The sequence below is a fragment of the Bos mutus genome, chromosome 22, assembly GCF_027580195.1.
Source record: "Bos mutus isolate GX-2022 chromosome 22, NWIPB_WYAK_1.1, whole genome shotgun sequence".
NCBI lineage: Eukaryota > Metazoa > Chordata > Mammalia > Artiodactyla > Bovidae > Bos > Bos mutus.
The window spans coordinates 55372189-55395186 of NC_091638.1; the positions used below are offsets into that span (position 1 = coordinate 55372189).

Sequence of the window (22998 nt, forward strand, 5' to 3'; positions counted from 1 at the left end):
TCTCTGGTGCCATGTGGGGAACTTTTGGGAAATTGCAGATGTTGGTAGAGGGTGTCATTCCTGTGGCGTGTAGCCCAGGAGGACCCGCTCATGCCCTGCACACCCCCAGAGAGAACATAAGTGCGCAGAGGACGCTGAGAAGAGTGTCGTTCTACAACTGTGACTCCAGCAACGCACCTGGACCCCCGGGGCCCCCAAGTGAGCACAATGAGACCAGAACGCAAGGCCTCCATCCCCTTCCCTAGTGCTCACTCGGGCCTGAGCTCTTCCCACCCAGTAGTGAGGAAAGACGGCTGTCACACACTGCCCCAGGCCGAGCTGACCCAGGCTAGGCCCCTGGGCCTGCTAACGGTGGGGCAGTAGGTCAGTCACATGGAAGGAAGGGCTGGTCTTAAAGTTTGTTGGTTCAGTAGAAATTTGTTTTTGTTGTTCAGTCACTCAGTGTCCGAATCTTTGGACCCCATGGACTGCAGCATGCCAGGCTTCCCTGTCCTTCACTATCTCCCTAAGTTTGCTCAAACTCATGTCCCTTGAGTCGGTGATACCATCCAAGCATCTCATCCTTTGTCACCACCTTCTCCTCTTGCCCTCAAAGTTTCCCAGCATCAGGATCTTTTCCAATGACTTGGCTCTTCACAACTCGTGGCCAAAGTATTGGAGCTTCACCTTCAGCATCAGTCCTTCCAGTGAATATTCAGGGCTGATTTCCTTTAGGATGAACTGGTTGGATCTCCTTGCAGTCCAAGGGACTCTCAAGAGTCTTCTCCAGTGCTTCAGTTCGAAAGCATCCATTCTTCTTTGTGCTCAGCCTTCTTTATGGTCCAACTCTCAGTTGCCCAAGCACAAATGGAAACAGATATGTAGTGTAAGTATATCAGTTAGGGTAAAATAGACTAGGTCCCAAACCTGGGGGCTTTATGAGGTCTCTTCTCAAAGATACTTGTGTTTTCTAGAGAAGAGAGAAAATGATGTATTGTTAAGGGTGATGTGTTGCAGTTAGGGAAATTGGGAGCTGAAATGTAAGCAGCTGCTGCTGCTCCTGCTAAGTCGCTTCAGTTGTGTCTGACTCTGTGCGAAGGTAAGCAGACCTACGTTTAAATATCCCAACCTCCGTGCTCTCTAGTTGTTTGCATTTGGCAAGTATTCTCATTTCTCCAAGCCTCCTGTTATCAACTCTAAAATAGGAAGGATAATTCCTACCTGCCAGTTAGAAGGATTAGCGATGGCATAGGTACTTGTGATATGGTGGCTGTCACGATGGGGCTCCTGGTCTATATGACGTTCTGGGCCAGATGCTTGCCTTCCCTTCATCTCGGCGTTCTTGAATTTTACGACCTTGGCCTTACTAGTATACTAACTGCACTATTGTTCATTCAGTTATTGCGTTGGCCAAAATGTGCCTTTGAGTTTTTCCTTAAGATGTTACAGAACATCTTTGGCCAACCCAATACTTTATAAGTCCACTCACTTTTTTTCTGCAAACATATAGTATTTTTTATTTTAGAAAGTTACGTTGCAAACTTATAAGCTGCCCGATGAAATTTTCCAGTAACTTTAAAAATTTTGTCGGAGTATCATTGGTGGCGCTAGTGGTAAAGAATCCACCTGCCAATGCAGGAGATGTAAGAGACACGGGTTCAATCCCTGGGTCGGGAAAATCCCCTGAAGGAGGGCATGGCAACTCACTCCAGTTATTCTTGCCTGGAGAATCCCACGGACAGAGGAGCCTGGGAGCCTTGTAGGCTACAGTTCTTGGGGGTCACAAAGAGTCAGACACAACTGAGCGACTTAGCAGCAGCAGAATACTTGATTTACAATATCGTGTTAATTTTTGCATATATATGCAAAGTGACTCAGTTATGCATATATATTCCTCTTCATATTCCTTTCCCTTGTGGTTTATCACAGGATTCTGATTACAATTGCCTGTGCTTTACAACAGGACCTTGTTTATCCTCAACTCATTTTTCAAACTAAGCCTCATCCTGAGCAATGCTGGTCGTGAAACTATGGGCTTGAGGTACTTTTTTTTCTAATATGCCTTAAAATATGTGCATAACCATTAAAACAGCAATTTTCTTTGTGTGAGACAAAAAAGAAAAGAATCACTGTGTTTACCAGCATTTATCTTCACAGCATCCTTTGTTGTGCTATGTGCTAAGTGGCGTGAGTCATGGCCAATTCTTTGTGACTGCAGCCCGCCAGGCTCCTCTGTCCCTGGGATTTTCCAGGCAAGAGTACTGGAGTGGGTTGCCATGTCCTTCTCCAGGGGATCTTCCCAACCCAGGGATCAAACATGCGTCTCATGTCTCCTGCATTGGCAGGCGGGTTCTTTACCACTCACACCATGTGGGAAGCCCACAGCGTACGTTAGGCTACCCCGAATGTCCGTATTTAATCCTCAAGACGTCATGTCAAGAGGAGAATTACCCCGTGTTCGAGATAAAGAAATGAATTTCCTGATTAACAAGACATCATCTTGGTAGCTTTCAAAGGTAGGTTTGACATTCCTTCAAGACATTTTCTTTTCAAGGGGGATCTTTCAGATCCTGAATCTCCTCCCCATCACCAAAGAGAGCAGAACACTGTAACGAGTGGTTCCTGGACCTCGAAACTTCCTGCAAGTTTGTTATTCCTTTTGAAAAGATTCACAGTTCCTCCCCGTCCCTTGTAAATCAAACCCAAGCCTGCGATGTGAGGAGAAACCGTAAACAGCTTTGAACGGGGCTGGCTGGACAGGGCCGGAGGTGGACCTTCAAAGCCTGGCTCTGCTTCCACTGGGACCACGTCCAGGCATTTCTACCACGTGGTCCCTTGGCCGCCCACTGCCCCCATCTTCCCACTCCTGGCTTGACTGTAACTCCCACCCCCGCAGTGCAGTGGGTGGGAACCACCTCGTGCGTCCCTGCCGGAGCTCAGGAACCTGCATGGATTCTTCAGAGCTTAGTGACTTCACAGTGCCACTGGCTCAAATTATGGGGTGTCGGAGACTCTAATCCTGGGATGCTGCTACAAGCTGGGTGGTGCTCTTGCGCTTGTGAAAGCCTCCGGGCAAGTGTGCTGCTGAGCTCTCGAGGACTCTCAGGGCTGCAAGGAACAGAAACCTCCTCAACCAAGGAACTCTTCATAAAGATACAGAGGCAGTCCAAGAAATAGGGGCAAAGTTGCAGAGGAGCCTTCAGGAAGGGCTGGAACCAGAAGCCGGAGTACAACAGAGGCCCAGCTCCCCCGTCCTCCTCGCAAGACCTCTCTCCCCCAGTTACTTCCTGGGTGTCCGATTCATTCCCATGTGTCTGAGCAGACCGACCGCCCTGCTTCCAGCATCCATGGGGCAGAAAGCGGCCGTCCGTAGCTTGAGAGTTTTCTGCCAGCCAGAGAGAGACTAAACACGGTCTCTGTCAGGCCCTGTGCCTCCCAGGGGAGGGACACGCTCTGGCCCCTCCAGCCCATCCTCCGCTGCAGCCAGAGCCAGCTTTGGGTTTTCACAATGCAAATCTGATTATATTCTTTCTCCTGGGTAACACACTTCAGGAGCCCCTCACACTCTTAACATGGACGTGAAACTTCTCGAAGTCCTGTGTGGCCTCATCCCTCTGCCCAGCCTCATCCGGGTCCCCTTGGTCCTCCGCCAGGCCTTTGCTCTTCTCTCCTTTCCCCATCCCCAACCTCCCCAGCCAGGTCATGCTCCCCCTTACAGACTCTCACAAGCTTTGTCCCAGATGCGCGTTTACATTTGTATGTATGAGGAGTCTTTGATTTTTACTTGTCTCCCTCCATTCAGCTGCTCACGCCTGCAGGATGGAAACGTGTCTGTTTCCTCTCCTAGCACACAGTCGGTACACCTCAGGAACAGCAGCTTGAGCCTCATCATGTCATCCCTCCAAGCCTTTCAGAGCTTTTGATTTTCGTTGTTGTTGTTACTGTTCAGGCACTAAGTCATGTCTGATGCTCTGTGACCCCGTGGACTGTAGCACACCAGGCTCCTCTGTCCTCTGCTATCTCCTAGAGTTTGCTCAGATTCATGTCCTTTGAGTCGGTGATGCTATCAACCCATGTATTATGTTTGAGATGCTACCCTTTTGGAAATATGATGCTGTTATAGGGAATTATATCCCAAATCACAAGCAGCCATTCAGCTACTCAAAGTGTGGTCCACGGACCGGCAGCATCAACATCATGTGGGGAGATGGTTAAAAATGCAAAATCTTGGAATCGACCCCAGTCCTACTCACTGAGAATCTGTATTTTTGTTTTTAAAGTCTAACTCATTTTTAAATTTTTATTTGTTTATTTGGCTGCCTTGGGTCTCAGTGACAGCATGTGAGATCTTTGTTGCAAGATCGTTCATTGAGGTGCACGGACTCTGTCTAGCTGTGGCACACGGGCTTCATTACCCTGAGTCATGTGGGTTCTTAGTTCTCTGACTAAGGATCGATCCTGTGTCTCCTGTATTTCAAGGTGAATTCTTAACACTGGCGCACCATAGAAGCCTGGAGAATCTGTATTTTACCAAGTGATTCATGTGCAATTAAAGTTTGAGAAGCACTGGATTAAGACACTTTTATACATTCCTATAATCTCCCTTGACTTCTTTCCATTTCTCACTGCTTGTCTTCTGTACCATGAGCTTCCTGAAGCTGGGACCCCGCATGACCTCAGGGCTAGGTACAGGCCTGGCATGTTATAGGCAAGGATTTTTCTCCCTAAAATTATGTCCCAGGAAAGGTCCATATAAAACCTTTCATTTTATAGGATGCTCTATCAATTATTTTGTTTTGAACAGAAAGTACTGTCTTGGAAAGGCACATTATCTGAAAATGACCTCAGAGCTAGTTTAGATGTTTATAGCAGTCACCTGGTGGATTCAATAAAAAATAAAGAAATGCGACCCAATTTAGTCATCATTTCTGGAAAGCATGACTTCACAGTTGTAATTGCTGGGTATCACCATATGTGTGCCCTTTGAAGATCATCTTTAAAAGTATTACTGTATGTATTTATATTGTGGGGTCACAAGCTGCATCCACAAAATTAATTTAGAAAAAGACTGCTCCTTGAAGGTTCCCTCATATCTGCACAGTTCCTAACCCTGCAGCGTTAGCCTCTAGAGACAGAGCAGGGAGGCCCACACTGGACAGGTGACAGGAAAGTCCTTGCGCTGCCTTTATTAGCTGGTGGTTGCAGGTGAGTTTTCAACTCCAGTCTTCATGACGTGCCTGGAAAATGGAGATGCTGCTCTCTGAGTCTGCTTGCCTTTCAGCATCGTTTATCCCACTCTGTAGCTGAAGCCTCACTTACCCAGATACCCCTCAGGACCCTCGGTCATTCCCCTCCTTCACTACCTGTAGCCTGTTCTATCTGTAGCCCAGGACCTGGAGGGACCCGAGATCCACGCTTCTGCAAAGCTGTAGGTCCTGAAAGCTGCAGCTGGTCCCCTGTGGCCTCACGCTTCCTGTTCCTGCACGCCCTCCACCTCGCACACCCTATCTACCTTGTACAATCGCCACCATGCACATTCTTCCATCTTGCACATCCTCTCCACACACCCTACCGCCTCACATATCCCATCCGCCTTGCATATTCTTCCGCCTTGCATACCCCATCTGCCTTGCACACCCTCCGCCTTGCACACCCCATCTGCCTTGCACACCCTCTGCCTTGCATATTCTTCCACTTTGCAAAGCCCATTTGCCTTGCACACCCTCCGCCTGCACACCCCATCTGCCTTGCACACCCTCCGCCTTGCATATTCTTCCACTTTGCAAAGCCCATCTGCCTTGCACACCCTCCGCCTTGCACACCCCATCTGCCTTGCACACCCTCCGCCTTGCACACCCCATCTGCCTTGCACACCCTCCGCCTTGCATGCCCACAGTGCTTGCTCACTGCCCTCCTCACAAAGTGCCACCCAAACCAGCTCCCATTCCCCAGCCTCCCTTTCTAATTCCTCATGCTCCAGACATTTTCCCCTCAGATCTAATTCCCATTCTGTCCTGCTACCAGGATTTTATTTAATGAAGGAATGGGAGGACAAAAGTAGATGAATGACTTGGAGGCCCATCTCTTATTATGCTAACAATGGGCATTCTGTATTGGACATCTGGTTTTGCTTGGTTTCTGGGGTGAATGTGCAGGTGGCTGGTGGTCGGTGGCATTCTCTGGGGTGGAGGAGAGGGGAGTGGGGGCTTCCTACCAAGCTGATGGGGCTTTCAAGGGAGATACCACCTCTAGGTCCAGCCCTAACAGCCGTGGAGCCCTAGCAATAAAGAGCATAAATGGGCTGGGGGGGTTGCAGTCATGGATTTGGGGGACAGATGTGGGAGTTGAGGTTTTTGGAACCAAACTGTAAGGGGTCTTTCATGTCAAAGACAGAGTTTACCCTGTGGGACGTGGGGAGCAGTGAGGAGTGGACCAGGATGCTGGCATGATCCGATGGTGTCATAGGACAATCCCTGTAACAACAGCAAAGAGAAAGGATGAGAGAGGGCAAGACAGGAGGAGGGCAGAACAGTTAGGAGAGGATCATAGCATTCCTGCCGCCTGAAGCAAGGCAGGGACAGGAAAAAAGAAAGGAGAGGGTTGATGTGTAAGAACTTCGCAAGGCAGAATCGGGATGATGCGGAAAGAAATCGCCTGGGGAGGACTTCCTGCTTTATAGGTGTGTGGCTGGTGGGCGGGCACCCAGCCATAGACACAGGTGCCCTGGAGGAGGTTGGGAGATGCCAGCCATGAGAGGCCCTGTCGGGGGGTGTTGTCCAGGTGTTTGGATACTTGGGCCTGGGCTTGGCAGATCTGGATGGATTTGGGGCTTGCCGCAGGGATGCAGAAGGCTACAGAGACGATGGGGAGGTGACCCAGAAGCAGCGCCAAAGTGATCCGGAAAAGTGGATGGAGTTGAGAAACATTTAGGAGGTAGGGTGGGCAGCACTTAGAGATGGTTGGAATGTGGCGGGGGAGATGGGGACAGAAATCCAAGTTGACTTTCTGTTTTCCAGATGCCGCAGCGTCTGTGAGGAGGGCAGGACAATCCAGGAGTGAGGGGCAGTTTCGGGGGAAAGATGACAACTTAGTTTGCGTTGTTCCCAGAGCAGATCTCGCGGTGAGGGTTTGGAGTAAGGGGATGATGAGGAAGCTGAGTGTGAAAAGAGGGTATTGATGAAAGCTGGGCGCGTACAGATCGCTGCTGTGGGCAGTGGAGCCTTGGCCCTCCTGGGGACCCCCCGAGGCACTGGGGACCATGCCTGAGGGTGGTCTCAGGAAGCCGGTTGAGCATCACCACTGCAGGATTGGTCAACTCTCCTGCACTTCCATCCTGCCCTGTGGTGGTAGGGGGCTTGTGGGGGGTGGAAGGGGGTGAGGGAAGTGGGGGTAGAAGGGGTGGGGAGAGAATGTCCCCAGGAGGAGAGCCCCTTTGGAAATGCACAGTTATCTCAGAGGAGACCAAGGGGTCTGCTGAATTCGTGACAGGTGATGAGACAGCTCAGGTGGGTTGAGTCCCCGGCATCTGAGACTTGCCGCTTGAGATGTCCCCAAACAGATAGTGGTGATGCGGTAGCAGCCATCAAGGGGCCCCGGACCCACGGGCGTTCGTGCTTGTTTAGGGCCCTCGCGGGTCCATGGTCGGGTTAGACCCAGCGCGCACGCTCTCCTCCCACCCCTGGGCTGACTGCAGAGCCCACGTGACTTCAGCGCTCGGTTCCCTTCCCGCACAATAGCCATCGGGTCTTTCTACACCTCTGCCCTCCCTCCTGCTCTGTCGGGAGCACCACTTGTCAACAGTTCCAAGAAATGGGGCCCTTTAAGCAAAGAGGAGGCGGGTAGCCTGGGAGGAGATAGGTCCGTCCGAAAACAGTATGGAGCTTCAAAAGCAGGAGAGCCGAGTGGGGTGAGGAGCGTATCCACATGAGCGACACTAAGTGAGCTCCCTGGAGTCAGAGGAAGGGTTCGTGCAGAGAGCAGGGTGAGCCGATGAGCGAAGGTCACGGAGCTGGTGCCGGATCCCTGTCCCCACTGCATCCTCTTAGCCACAGACCAGGGCGGGGTCATTGAATTGGCCTGTATTTCTGTTTCTTTCCATCTGCAGTGGGATGTCATGCCTAGCCCAGCACCATCTGATATTGTAGAAATATACTTGAACCTCAAATGTGATGGCAAACATCTAGTGCTACATGCTAAGTTGCTTCAGTCGTGTCTGACTCTGTGTGACCCTCTGAACTGAAGCCCGCCAGGCTCCTCTGTCTATGGGATTCTCCAGGCAAGAATATTGGAGTGGGTCTCCACGCCCTCCTCCAGGGGATCTTCCCGACCCAGGGATCGAACCTGTGTCTCTTAAGTCTCCTGCGTTGGCAGACGGGTTGCTTACCACTAGCGCCACCTGGGAAGCCTCTCTGGTAGCCACGTTTTAAAAAGGAAAAAGAAATGCATGCCATTCATTTCAATAACACATTTTATCTGACTCAATATACTCCCAATCTGATCATTTCAGCATGGAATCAACATAAAGAAATTTGAATGAGCCGTTTTTACATGGTGGCCAGGGAGCAAGGATTAATTTTTCAAACTCCAGCGTATCCTCTTCAACTTACAGCAGATCTCAACTCAGACCCACCCTAGTCAAGGTCTCCCCAGGCACATGTGGCTGATGGCCACATATGCAGTGGCGGAAGCCCAGGCCACCTGCCCGGAGAGTCCCGAGGAGAAGGCCAGCCCCCCACCCGGCTCTGCTGAACAGGGAGGAGCTCAGCCCCACCCGCCTCTGCTGTCAGCTCTTCACTGTAGCATCCAAGCCTCATAATCAGATCAATACAATCAAACTGTGGTGTGATCGTTATAAAGGCAAGACCTTATTTGAGCCTCACACCCACCCTGTGAGATCAGTTTTGATATAATTACCCCTGAAATAGTTGAGGCACTAAAGTCTTAGCGGCAACCCACTCCAGTACTCTTGCCTAGAAAATTCCATGGATGGAGGAGCCTGGTGGGCTACAGTCCGTGGGGTCATGAAGAGTCAGACACGACTGAACGACTTCACGACTTTACGACGAAAGCCTTAGCAGCTTGCCTGTTCCCGCTTAGTGGTGACTCCAGATCTTGTGCTTATTCGTGAAACATACCACCAGCCCTAGGGGATACTCATAGTCATTCACCTCAGGGCCTTTACATACGCTCTTCCCTCTGCCTTCAGTGCCCACATTTCCCTGCCTAGGTAACTCTTGCTTTTCCTTCAAGTCACGGTTTGGACTATGCCTCCTCCAGGAAGCCTTCTCTGCTTACACCCTTCCTGTCTTGGGCAGAGTGAGCCACTTCCCCAGCATCCGTGGCTCTCCCGTTCACCACCATAGTGCTCGTCGTGTTGCGTGGTAACTGCCTGTTCACCTATCTGTTCCCCTCCTGGGCACAGGACTGTCTATCTAGCCCATCACAATCCCCCCTGCCTGGCACGGAGCCAGGCCCATGGCACGGACCCAGGCATAATTGTTAGGTGCTGCTGTGGATCCAAGACAGTGCCTGGCTGAAGACCTGCCACCTTTATTTGTTCTGTTTCTGATGTTCCCCAGATAAGGAACCCAACACGCAGTCATTGTGGTCAATAAGTGTCACAGTCACAATTGGCAGTCAGCCCCCTGGTTCCTGGCAAGTAGAACCCTCATTTTATTTGAGTAACTAACCCTCAAGGAAGGTGACCCTGTTCTTAATTCAGCCACTCCTGGGAAATCTACCCCCATTGTTGGTGATTCACTCGGTAGTGAGACATTAGGAAAGTTGGTGGGGCTCGGGTCCATGTGTTTCTAGGAAAGATTCCTTGATCTTAGGAAAGAAAGTCAGAGAGCAGGATGCTGTCATGCCTGGGTGTGACCTCCGGGCCTGGGCCATTGTCTCATAACCAGGAAGTGATCTGAGCACACTTCTTACAGACACTGGGCGCAGCAGAGCCAAAAGGTGGCAAAGGAGTCCTTGATGACATCCTCGAAGAGCGGAGCTCACCCACCTCGGAGCTGTCCTGACTCAGGACTTCTTGTTAGAGCGAGAAGATACTTCCTTATCACTTCAGCCAAGTGAGTTGGGGTTTTCTGTTCCTTTTAGCCTAAGTCAACCTAACAGTTACACTGCGTGTTGGAGGGACAGTGCAGTCTGAGAGCAGGTGGACAACGGAGCAGGGATGTGGGCTCCAGCTCCGGCACTGACGGTCCACGAGCTCTTTGTGCAAAGCTCGGGTGCCGCTTCTCCAAAGCCTTCTCTCTCCCTCCTCTGGGTTCTTCTGTCCGTGTGTCTCCATGGTCCCTGCGTGCGTCTTCTCTCCCTGTGGCTTGTGGACGCTCATCACTTCTGTAGCCCTGTGTTGTACCTTGCACACAGTAGGTGCTTGAAAAAGCACTGGACTTGAAGTGGGAAGCTGCTGCTGCTGCTGAGTCGCTTCAGTCGTGTCCGACCCTGCGCGACCCCATGGTCAGCAGCCCACCAGGCTCCCCCGCCTCTGGGATTCTCCAGGCAAGAACACTGGAGTGGGTTGCCATTGCCTTCTCCATGGAAAGATGAGTAGATTAATATTGATAGTGCTACTTCCCAGCTCATAAGAGAGAGGAGGTCTCCCCTAAAGCTGTCTGTCGGGCTGAGGAATCATCTCCTGGCTCTGAGGCTCAGCTTCTTTGTCTGTAAAATGGGAAGGCTGGGCTAGATCTCCAGCTCAAAGAGGCTCCATAACTTGATAGCATTGTATACTGAGGGCCTGCCATGTGCTGGGCTGTGCAACCCAGGGACTTAGACACATTTGTATCCGTAGGGACTCCCAAGGTCTAGGCGGGGAAGTACTTACTTGATAGATAGGGTTATATACTGAAGGCCCCTCCCCACCCCAGGTGGTGCTAGTGGTGAAAGACCCACCTGCCAGTGCAGAGACCCAGGAGATGTGGGTTCAATCCCTGGGTGAGGGAGGCTCCCTGGAGGAGGGCATGGCAACCCACTCCAGTGTTCTCACCTGGAGAATCCCTTGGACAGAGGAGCCTGGCGGGCTGCAGTCCAGAGGGTTGCAAAGAGTCGGACACAACTGAGCAATTAAGTGCAGCACAGACCAGGCAGGTGGGCAGGGGAGGTGGTGGAGGGCAGGGGAAGGGTGGAATTCCACGTGGGAGAAGAGCCTGCCAGAGGAGGCAGGGTACAGGGTACTTTGCTGGGGTGGGGGTGGGGTTTTCCAAGAGTGGGGGACAGGGGTGGGAATGTCTCCAGAGGCTTGTAAGGACCTAATGTCTGATTCGGGCTTCCAAAAAACAGGTTTAAAAAAAAAAATCAATGCAACCTCAGGCTCTGGTTGGTTGGGGTCATCTGTAAATTCAAGATGTCACCAGCCCATCACTGTCCCCGAGAAAGGGAACCGAACACCTGGGGAAGAAAGCTCTCTTACCTAGGCTTTGTCCTGAGTCCGCTGAGCTGCCCACAGGGAGCTTGTCCTGGAAAACTCAAAGCAGAAACTTTTCCCCTTCAGGTAGTCAGGTGGTGGTTGTAAATGGGGGCCCCTGTGCCCAGCCTCCAGGGCTGCTGTTAACATTTCAGGAAGTCAAAGGAAATCATTTACCTGCTGCCCAGGCCTCCTCTGTTTCTGCTGGATTTGCCTCGACACGGTGGCTCGGCTCTGTGCCCTCACACCGTGAGAGTGTGATGGAACACACCAAGTGTGCCTTTGAGTCATTGAAAGCTGGGAAAGTGGAGTCTCTCTTAATCCCTGGACTTTGGTGGTGGATGGAATTATTTCATGCAGGAAAGATTTTTAAAAGAGCCTTTGTTTGGGAACCAATTAACCAGATCATTTCTAAGCTTTTAGCAGCCCGACCCTTGGCGGTTTTGGCCACTCAGGGCTCCCTGCCCCCCTATCCAGGGCGGGGCCACTCTTGCAGCCAGCTCCACTCCTGTTCTGCCTCTTTCTTGATTAGAGGGAACGGGAGGGTGGGGAGATGGTCTCTCGAGGACCTATTGCATGCCAGAAATCATTTAATCATTTCATAACACCGTGAGGAGGGTGGAGTCATGACTCCCATTGGACAGGTGCATTCACTGAGACTCAGTGAGATGTACCCATTCATCCATTTACACGAGTATGAATTAAGGACCTACCACAGGATGAACCCTGAGCCTGGAGCTGGAGATACAACAGAGAATACAGTGAAAGTGTTCCCCACGCTCATGGAGCTCACTGTTTAGGAGGGGAGGGGGCCCTGATGACATCACCCTGCAGGTAAGTGTTGTTAGAAGAGTTTAGTCTAGGCTGGGGAAGGCTTCCTGGAGGAGGCGGTGTTTGAACTGAGGTGGGAAGCATGAGTAGGTATTGCCCAGGCAGAGGGAGGGGCCAGGTGATCTGAGTGGAGGAAACAGCACTTCAAAGCCCTTGAAGCAAGAAGGAGCTTAGAGTTTTCCAAGGTTTCAGAGGTACGTGTGGAGGGGGCCCAGAGAAAGAGAACACGCTGTGTGCCAGACGGTCATGCACGTGATCTCGTCTGCTCCCCCAAGCCACCCATCCCGTTTATACATGGGAAAAATGAGGGTCACAGAAGGCAGGTCACACCGCTGGTCAGAGGTGGAGCCGGGCAGCCCCAATCCACAGCCCAGGCCTCCCCAATCTCCAGCTCGGGCCTGGACCCACGAAGCTGCCAGCGCCCCACCCAGCACCTCGACCCCCCCTCTTTTCCAGGTGCGAGATTTCCCGCAGGGAGAACGCAGCCAGGCCCTGCTCAGCTGCAGGTTTTAGCTTCTGGTCTGTCTCAGTAGCATCCTTGCTTGAATCAGAGAGAGAAAACTTGGGGTCTGGTCATTGTATTCCATTAAGTCTCATTAAGATGCAAATTTGCACAGTTCACGAGAAGGCAATTTGGAGGCATTTTTGCCGGTGACATAGGACTCTTATCAGTCTCTCTCCGCTCTGTTGGTAGGTCTGAGTGTAGGGGAAGTGTACGCGCTGGAACCCACCAAGCTGCATTTGGCTGGGCTCCGAGGGGAAGTGCTTCCTGTGCAGCGAGATAACCCACGGTGTGCAGAAACTGCTCCGGTCTCATGACCCCTGATGTAGGGATCACCCAGTTCTGGGCTCGTGCAACCTTCCTCCCCTCTGAGCCCCAGGACCCCCACCTGCTAGCTCTGCCCTGGCCTCCTGATGTGGGCCAGGCAGGGTTGAGGCAGTTCTCTGGAACCAGACCACCTGGGTTCAAATCTCGCTCTTCCACTCATTAGCTGTGTGTCTTTGGGCAAGTTTTAACTTCTCTGGGCCTCAGTTTCCTCCTCTGTGAAGTGAAACGCTGATAGCATCAGCTTATAAGGCTGCTGTGAAGATGAAATGAGATCATGTGTGGAAAGCGCGTGGTAAGCGCCCAGCCCGAATGGGCACTTCCTTTGGTTCTGCTAGTTCCCCAGATTCCGTGTGGGTAGTTCTAACCCCAGACCCTAGGTTCAAAGATCTCTTATTGTTGCTGTCGTGGAGTTAGACTTTGTCCAGGTCCTGGATGCCCTGACCTGTGGTCCACCTGTCTGTGAGGCACAGGTACACCCAGTACCTGCTTCTTTGCATGGGTAGCCACCTGTTGGTTGGCTGTTTTCCCATTTTGGATGTTAAACTTGGCCTTACAGCCTGGACTTCCTTCTGTCACCTGACCCCCCTTCTACTATCACTTAGTCTATGGCCCCGCCACCTGTGGCCAGATGCAATTATTTATAAATAAATGATTCAACTGACATCATCATTATTATAGCTAATAATTGTGGCGAGCTCTTTACCTTTAATTATGTTATCGCATTCTCACAACAGTTTACTTATACAAAAACTGAGGCTCAGAGAAGTGGAGTGACTTGCCCAAGGACACACAGCTGGTACAGGGAAGAACTGGAGCTCCAACCGTGTCTTTCTGACTCCTGACCTTCTTTGTAAGCCCTCTAGTCAAGCTGCTGTGCGGTTCCCAAGTGCCCGCTGTGTGCCAAGCCGTGTACCCAGCGCCTGGGATGGAGAGACAACCATCTTTATCCTCAGGGAGCACACACAGGGACAGACAGGGGACAGACAGTGACAGAGCAGGAGCAAGTGTGGTGGTGGAGGGAACTCAGGGGAGTGGTGTGAAAGAGACTGTGGAGAAGACCTTTGTCAAGGGCAGAGTCAAGGGAAGCAGGGACCTCAGAGGAGTGAACACTTGCCTTGAGAGTTGAAGGAAGCGTGGATGTCTCTGCAGTCTTGCAGCGGAAAGCAAGGAAGGAGGGGCAGGTGCAGTGGCTTGCAGATGTGAAGTGTAGGGACCAGGGATGGATGATGGGCAGGGAGCACCGTGGGAGGGGAGGCCGGAAGCACAGGTAGAGGTCAGGTCATTCTCATTCACTCGCTCAGTCTTGTCTGGCTCTTCCCTGTCCTTCACTATCTCCTGGCGTGTGCTCAGATTCACGTCCATTGAGTTGGTGATGCCATCCAACCATCTCATCCTCTGTCATCCCCTTCTCCTCCTGCCTTCAATCTTTCCCAGCATCAGGGTCTTTTCCAATGAGTCAGGTCTTCGCTTCAGGTGGCCAAAGTATTGGAGCTTCAGCTTCAGTGTCGGTTCTTGCAGTGAATACTGAGGGTTGAATTTCCTTTACAATTGACTGGATTGATCTCTTTGCTGTCCAAGGGACTCTCAAGAGTCTTCTCTAGCACCACAATTCAAAAGCATCAATTCTTTGGCCCTCAGCTTTCTTTATGGTCCCACCCTCATATCCATACATGACTACCGAAAAAACCATAGCTTTGATCAGATGGACCTTTGTTGGCGAAGTGATGTCTCTGCTTTTTAATACGTCATCTATATTTGTCATAGCTTTTCTTCCAAAGAGGCCAGATCATGCTGAGCATCAAAGGCCAGGCCAAGTCAGAACTAACTAGAGGTTTGGAGTCATGGGTTCAAGAATCAGACAGACCTGGCCTGGAGTCTGAGCTTCACTTACCTGCTGTGTGACCTTGGACAAGACTCTTGACCTCTCTGAGCCTTGGTTTCTTCATCTGTAAAATAAAGGAGGAATAATCCAAAGGCCTCTCTCCTAGAGTAGTTTTCAGAAGAGGCACAAAAATGGAGGAGAGTCTCTAAGAGTGAACCCTTGATCAGCACTGACTGCTTGCCCTTGCTGGGCAGGAGTGGGAAGAGGGGTGAGTCAGGAGCCACTGCAGGAGAGCTGGGTGCTGTGAAGGAAAGCCAAGCAGGCTTAGAGTTAGAAATAACGAGAGAGGGGGCGGGGAGGGGAATTATTTACACCAGGGGTCACCAACCCCTGGAGCCACGGATTGGCATTTATCTCTATTTACAGCCGCTCCCCATTGCCTGCATTACTATCAGCTCTGCCTCCTGTTAGATCAGTGGTGGCATTAGACTCTCATAGGGGTGTGAACCCTACCCTTAAAGTCAAGGCTAAAGAGCCTGAGATTGCCACAAAATAAACATAAAGCATGCAATAAATGGAATGAGCTTGAATCAGCCCGAAACCATCCTCCCCACCACCACCACCCAAGTCTGTGGAAAAATTGTCTTCCACAAAACCGATCCTTGGTGTCCAAAAGGCTGGAGACCGAAGATTTAAAACAGACAAAAAAGGCTTCCCAGGTGATGCTAGCGGTAAAGAACCCGCCTGCCAATGCAATACATTCAGGCTTGATCCCTGGGTGGGGAAGATCCCCTGGAGGAGGGCATGGCAATCCACTCCAGTATTCTTGCCTCTAGAATCCCATGGACAAAGGCGCCTGGTGGGCTGCAGTCTATGAGGTCGCAAAGAGTCGGACACAACTGAAGCCACTTAGCACGCAGGACAAGGAAGGTGGCATCTGAGCAGAGATTGGAAGGAGGTGGCATGTGCCATGAGACGATTTTAATTAGCAACGTTGGGCCCAAAGGAGGCAGGTCACAGGGCCCTCAGACCAGCGTTTTGAGTCATGTGGAAGGGGTGTAGCCAGGCGCTGTGTCTGGGCTCCTACTCCAGTGAATGTGAACAGTGCACGCTGAGCTCTTTTAATAGTTCCAACTGTTAGGGGAGTACCTATTGTCAACATGTAAATGTGACAAATTGAGAAATGAAACAGGATTTCATCATCACAGCTAGGCCTTTTGTTATCCTTTGTGATCACAGCAAGGTCCGGCAGCCTCTCCAGTCCTGGCTGCACCCAAGGCAGCTGCAAAGCCCAGGACTCGGGCTTTCCTGGGCAGGACCAGAGAGCAAGCCCAGGGCAGCTCATGCCAGGGTGGTGCATGCAGAGGATTTAGGTGAACATGGGCACGAACTGTGATTTCAGGATTCTCTTCTGTCCTGATTTGTCCAGGAGGGTTCACGGCCCTGCCCGGAGCCCAAGTGAGCTGTTCATGGTCTGGGAAGGATTGGGGGACACTATGTCCTATAGGCTTAGATGCAGAAAGATTGGGTTTTCGGCAGTACGTCTGTTGTTCAGGGTGGTGATTCTTAGACCACCAACGGCAGAATTATCTGGGATTCGTTATTTAAAACGCAGCTTCCAGCCCTGTCCCTGACCTGCTACATACAGGCCCCTGGAATCTGCCTTCAACAAGCTCTCCAGTGGTTCGCATGCACTGCAAAGTAAAGTTAGGGGACAGTGGGTGAGTAGGGGGACTTCCCAGGAGGGGCTAGTGGTAAGGAACCCACCTGCCAAAGAGATGTGGGTTCGATCCCTAAGTTGGGAAGATCCCCTGGAGGATGGCAAGGTCACCCACTCCAGTATTCTTGCCTGGAGAATCCCATGGACAGAGGAGCCTGGTGGGCTACAGTCTATGGGGTTGCAAGGAGTCGGACATGACTGAAGGGACTTTGCACGCACCCACACACAGTTGAGTGGGGGCACTGATCAGAAGAACATTTGCAGTCTGGATTGTCCTTGAGAGTCGCTTGGACAGCAGGGAGATCCAACCAGCCCATCCTAAAGAAAGTCAACCCCAAATACCCATTCGAAGCACTGATGCTGAAACTGAAGCTCCAATATCCTCATGCTGTGAGGGAGTGTGTGTGAGAAGGCTCTGCCATCCTTCAAATGAGAAGAAAAAAAGAAAAACCCCGATATATGTATTCTGGAGGTAAATGTGTCACTTTCCAATGGATTCTTTCCAGCCTGGACACAATTGTCATTTCTCTCTGGTGAGTCATCGCAGAAGTTGGCTTTTTTCTCACTCCCTTTTATGAGAAAAGGACACATTTTCAGGGACAGGCTGAAACCTCCCCCGGGACAGGACTTGGAAATTTACTTTTTACTGAGGTCAGCCAGTGGATTTACTGGGGCCCTGACAGAGCCCAGTCCTGGGCTGTGGGGGAGCCAGGTAGACTCCTGGCAACAGAGGGGACCGTCATGCTCCTCTTAATCAACACCCATCCTTGTTAGCTCAGATCTGCCCTTTCTGGGACTGCTTTCAGACTGTCTGGCTGCCATCCTGCTAGTTTTAATGAGAAAACATTTCCAAGTACCTTTTGACATTCATTCATGCATCCCTGCACCAAAGAATTGATGCTTTTGAACTGCGGTGTTGGAGAAGACGCTTGAGAGTCCCTTAAACAGCAAGGAGATAAAGCCAGTCCATCCTCAAGGAAATCCACCCTGAATATTCATCAGAAGGGCTGATGCTGAAGCTGAAGCCAACTCATTGGAAAAGACCGTGATGCTGGGGAAGATTGAGGGCAGGAAGAGAAGGGGACAACAGAGGTCGAGATGGTTGGGTGGCATCATCAACTCAATGGGCTTGAGTTTGAAGAAACTCTGGGAGATAGTGAAGGACAGGGAAGCCTGGCGTGCTGCAGTCCATGGGGTTGCAAAGTCAGACACGGCTTAGTGACTGAATGACATTCATCCATCTGTTGTGTATCATACTCATCAGAGCATGTGTTCCTGGAACCATTCTCCAGTGGCTTCCCATCTGGCTTGCAGTCAGAGCCAGAGTCCCTCCTGCATCAGCAAGGCCATTGGCGATCTAATCCTGGTCAGCTCTCTAACCTCCTCTGCCTCTCATTCAGCGCCAGCTGTACTAACCTCCCTGCTCTACTAACCTCCGTAGTACCCTCTCATGATTATTGAACACGTCAAGGGTGTATCCACCCCAGGACCTTTGCACAGGCTGCTTCTTCCTCCTGTAATGCTCTTTCCCCCAGATCTCTGTGAGACTCCTTCCCTCACTTCCTTTAGGTCTCTGCTCGGAAATCACCACACTACGCTGACCATCCTGAATAAAATAGCCTTCACCCCAGCCGTCACTAACCCCCTGTTTCCCTCCGAGCATGTATAGTGTTTGCCATGTTGTGAGTGTGGGCTTAGATGTTGATGTAGAGATAACTTGCTCAGTCATGTCTGACCCTCTGCAACCCCTTGGACTGTAGGCTCCTCTGTCCATGGGATTTCCCAGGCTAGAATACTGGAGTGGGTTGCAGTTTCCTTCCCCAGGGGATCTTCCTGACCCAGAGATTGAAGCTGCATGTCCTGCATTGGCAGGTGGACTCTTTACAACTGTTCCACCTGGGAAGTCTTTATATAGTATTTATTTACTTCCTTTGTTGTTTTTTTTTTTTGAATCTCTCCCCACGAGAATGATGGCTCCCTGTAGATAGGAGCTGTGACTTGGTTACTGCTGTTTTCCCAACATCTAATACATGTTAAGTGCATTGTAGACCCTTAATAAGTAATGATTGGTTGATTGAATGAATGAATGCCTGCCTCTATTCCTTACTAGCTGTGTGACCTGAAGCGCCTTAGCATTCTGAGCCTCAGTGACCAGGCCCGTGAAATGAACATTGTCATGGGGGTTTACGTGTTAAAGGAGACAGTGCATGTTAGTGCCTTGCATGGTTACTAGCACACTCAACGTCCTCAGTAAATTTTCGCCTACCTTAGACTCTTCTTACTTAGACCATCAAAGTAAGACAGAAGGTGCTAACGAAAATGAAAGAGGTTTGCAAAGGGCCATCGTGTTGAGAGGTGGCAGTGGCCCCACCCAGGTGGCTGGAATCAGGAAAGGCTTCTCACGGGGTTGGCATTTGAGCCAGAACTCTGGGCTAGACAGGTTCTGAGCAGGTCGGTACAGAGTTTGTGGAACGATGGTGCAAAAGATGGAGCGATGAGAGTGAAGAAGCAGAGGGAGGAAGTTCAGAGACTAGTTAGGCATGCTTCCTAAACTCTGGGGACTGCGAAACACAGGGTGGGTGGGGAGAAGCAGAATGAGGATGTGGAAGCATTTTTTTCTCCCTGCAAGAAGAGAAACCAGTTACTGCAACAATCAAACTAAGATAAAATCTGATTTCCGGTCCCCTTTTGGGGGCAGAGGGCTTTGCGGTCAGTAAAGCAATCCCTTGGCATTGCCTTTTGGCTCCTCACAACCCTTCTACAGGGATGCCCGATGTATTAGGTGTTTTTATTTCTACCGGGTGTTACCTGTAAATAACCTTGAATGGGTTCTCACACCCCTAAGACACCTATTAGTTATGTGAGGTTTCTGGGTACAGGGCTACCATGCTGTTTTGTAGATTGGGAAGAAATTAAAAACACAGTTGTAAGGGGAAGCCAAGAAGGAAGACGTGAGGGGGAAAGACTAAATTGTTAACTTCAGAGAGCAGGAGGACTAGCATCTGCCGTTCATTCACCAAACACTGAGCACTTACTATGCACAATGCAGCGTCTTCAGGCCCCGGCCCAGCGGCCAGGACTTTGGCCACTTTGTGCAGTTTCGTTTTCTTTGTTGTCGTTTAGTCGCTAAATCGTGACCCCATGGACTGTAGCCCACCAGGCTCCTCTGTCCATGGGATTTCCCAGGCAAGACTACTGGAGTGGATTGCCATTTTCTCCTCCAGAGGATCTTCCCAACTCAGGCATTGAACCTGTATCTCTTGCGTCTCCTACACTGCAGGCAACACAAGTTCTTTACCACTGAGCCAACTCTACTCGACTGAAAGGAAAAAGGTTTCCATAACTTAAGGGAAGTCGGAGATTTCATCTCAAATGTCAATTCCAGTTGATTTTTTTACGGCTGCCCAGAGAAGATCTCTGAGACCATAGAGTGAACTTGGCAGAAAGGAATCTGGTGATTGATTAGTAACGTCTGCATGGGGTTAAGGAGGAGAATCAGAGGTCAAATGCCACAGCTTTGCCACTGCAGGAATGAGCTGTGTGTATACCTATTATTCACTGACCTGAGGGTTTGAAACAGAAGAAAATAATTTCTTGAGCCTGCACAGTGAGTGCGATGTGGCTGGTAACTCACGTGGAGAGCTGTAGGTATTCAGGGCTGCAAAGGAATTGGTGCCCCAGGATGGTAACTCAGAGAAGTGCACGCATGCTAAGTTACTTCAGTCGTGCCCGACTCTTTGCCACCCTATGGACCACAGCCCACCAGGCTCCTCTGTCCATGGGATTCTCCAGGCCATAGTACTGAAGTGGGTTGCCATGCCCTCCTCCGGGGGTATCTTCCCCATCCAGTGATCGAACCCACGTCTTACGTCTCCCACATTGGCAGGCAGGTTCTTTACCACCAGCACCACCAGGGAAACCCAGCTCAGAGAGGGAGGTCCCCTTAAAGAGCTCACACCTCCAGAGTTTTTCAGTTGTCTCATCTACCCCTCAAAAGGCTTAATGAATCTTCACCAAGCAGTCAACTTGGTTCTCATAGAGACAATCTTTCTGCGCTCATATTTCACCTTCTTGTGTTCAATGTAATTTGCTAGTTGATATACAGTGAATACAATCAGAACACACAGTTTGGAAACAGAGCTAACTCTTAGTTCGTACAACACAATGGCTGGGAACAGAAGGGGTGAAACTAGAGGTGCTGGATCACTGTCTTACAATAAGGACGGGAGGATTTTGGTTAATCCAGTGAATTAGTTATGCTAATTAAGAGAGCATCTCCTGTAAACAAATAGTTATCTTAAAAAATAAAAAAGGACTCAGTCTTCATATGCTGTTCCGTAGCCTTTTTTTGCTAACTCAAGCGAAGAGTAGAGGCAGCTTTTTATGTCATCAAATACTGTCACCGCAACTTTATGCCTGGGATTCAGTGGCAGGGACCTACCACGAAACTGATCCCTTTTCGGCGGACCTTTACGTCATCTCCAGTTTGGGACTATAACAGGGAACATTGCCTTGCTCTTCCTCACTGGTAGAGGGGAGCTCTGAATGGTGAGGGGTGGAAATGGACAGTAAAAGGGAACAGAGGATGAGAGCGTAAAATGGTGCAGCCACTGTGAAAATCAGCACGGGTTCAAAAAATTAAACCTAGAATCAACACAGGACCAGAAACTCCACTTCTGGGTATTTACCTGGAAGAACTGAAATCAGTGTCTTGAAGAAGTGCTTGTACATCTGTGTTCATAGCAGTGTTATTCATGATAGTGAAGGGTGAAAACAACCCAGTGTTCAGTGGCCAGTGAGTGGATAAGCAAAGTGTGGTCTATACATACCGTGGGATACCACTAGAAAGAAAGGAAATGCTGGCACCTGCTACAACATGAATGAAACTTGAGGACATTTGTTTTCTTCAGTCACTAAGTCGTGTCCAGGTCTTCGCTCTTTGCGATCCCGTGGACTGCAGCACACCAGGCTCCCCTGCCTTCACTGTCTCCTGGAGTTTGCTCAGACTCATGTCCATTGAGTCAGTGATGCCATCCAACCATCTCATCCTCCTCCACCCCCTTCTGCTTCAGTCTTCCCCAGCATCAGGGTCTCTTCCCATGAGTTGACTCTTTGCATCAGGTGGGCAAGTATTGGAGCTTCAGCTTCAGCGTCAGTCCTTCCAATGAGTGATGGGACTGGATGCCATGATCTTAGCTTTTTTAATGTTGAGTTTCAAGCCAGCTTTTTCATTCTCTAGCATCCTCATCAAGAGGTTCTTTAGTTTCTCTTCAGTTTCTTCCATGAGAGTGGTATCATCTGCATATCTGAGGTTGTTGGTATTTCTCCTGGCAATAAGAAATAAGCCCTTCACAAAAGAACAAATACTGTATGATTCCACTTACCTGAAGTCCCTAGAACAGATTCCTAGAGACAGAAAGTAAAAGAGTGGGTGACAGGGGCTTGAGGGAAAGGAGGTAGCAAGTTGTTGTTTAATGAGGACAGAGTTTCAGTTTTGCAAGATGAGAAGAGTTCTGGGAATTGGTTGTGGAACAGTATGAATATATTTAACACTACTGAACTTCACACTTAAAAACGGTTAAGATGATAACTTCTATGTTATGTGTATTTTATCACAATTAAAAAGAATTTTAAGGAGACATGTGAGCAGACGTAAGCAGGAAATATCCACAGCTGCTAAGATTATCCAGAATTACGGCAAGCAGATATTATGTACGCCCTAAAGAACCACCTGGCTCCCCTAGTAGTTCAGTGGTTAAAGAGTCTGCCTGCAATGTAGGAGACCCGGGTTCAATTCCTGGGTCGAGAAGATCCCCTGGAGAAGGAAAAGGCAAACCACTCCAGTATTCTTACCTGGGCAACCCCATGGACAGAGGATCCTGGCAGGCTACAGTCTTTGGGGGTCGCAAGAGTCAGGCATGACCGGGTGACCAAGCACACACAAAGCACCATCTGAGTCTTGTCGAGTCTCCAGAACCAGCTTCCAGTTTGCAGAGGGACAAGAGAGGAGACATTAAACTGGACCCTGTGCACTTGGCAACGTTGACTGGGAGATGCCGCAAACTCCCAGGTGCTTCTGATTAACACGTGCAAGGAAATACAAAGGATGGACGAGGAACCCATAGATTAAAACAGCTTCAAGAGACTGGTCGACTTTTCAGATGGACCAGAATATTCTGTCCAGGGATGCACATTTGGGTAATAAAACAATTAAAAAAAAAAAAGATATAGGAAGTGATTCCTTAAAAGTCAGGAAAGTCGTTACTGTGGGGGCCGTGAGTGGGCTGAGATGTGTGCACGGGGTTTCCAGGCCTGGGGGCCGAGTGCTCTTTCTTTTTTGAGTGGTGTTTGCCTTATGATAATCTATTAATTCATACGCTAGATTTGTGTGTTTCTGTGTTTTT

General features: G+C 50.1%; 1 protein-coding gene across 2 annotated transcripts in view; it reads left to right on the forward strand.

Annotated features, from left to right (window-relative positions):
• Positions 1-22998, forward strand: part of HRH1 (histamine receptor H1) — a 110206-nt gene that overhangs the window by 53052 nt on the left and 34156 nt on the right. The window contains exon 2 of one of the 2 annotated variants that reach the window (XM_070360445.1): positions 9915-10055. The exons of the other annotated variant lie outside the window; for it this stretch is intronic. The gene's annotated coding sequence lies outside the window, so the exon portion shown is untranslated. The remainder of the gene's footprint in view (positions 1-9914; positions 10056-22998) is intronic. 2 annotated transcript variants of the gene reach the window in all.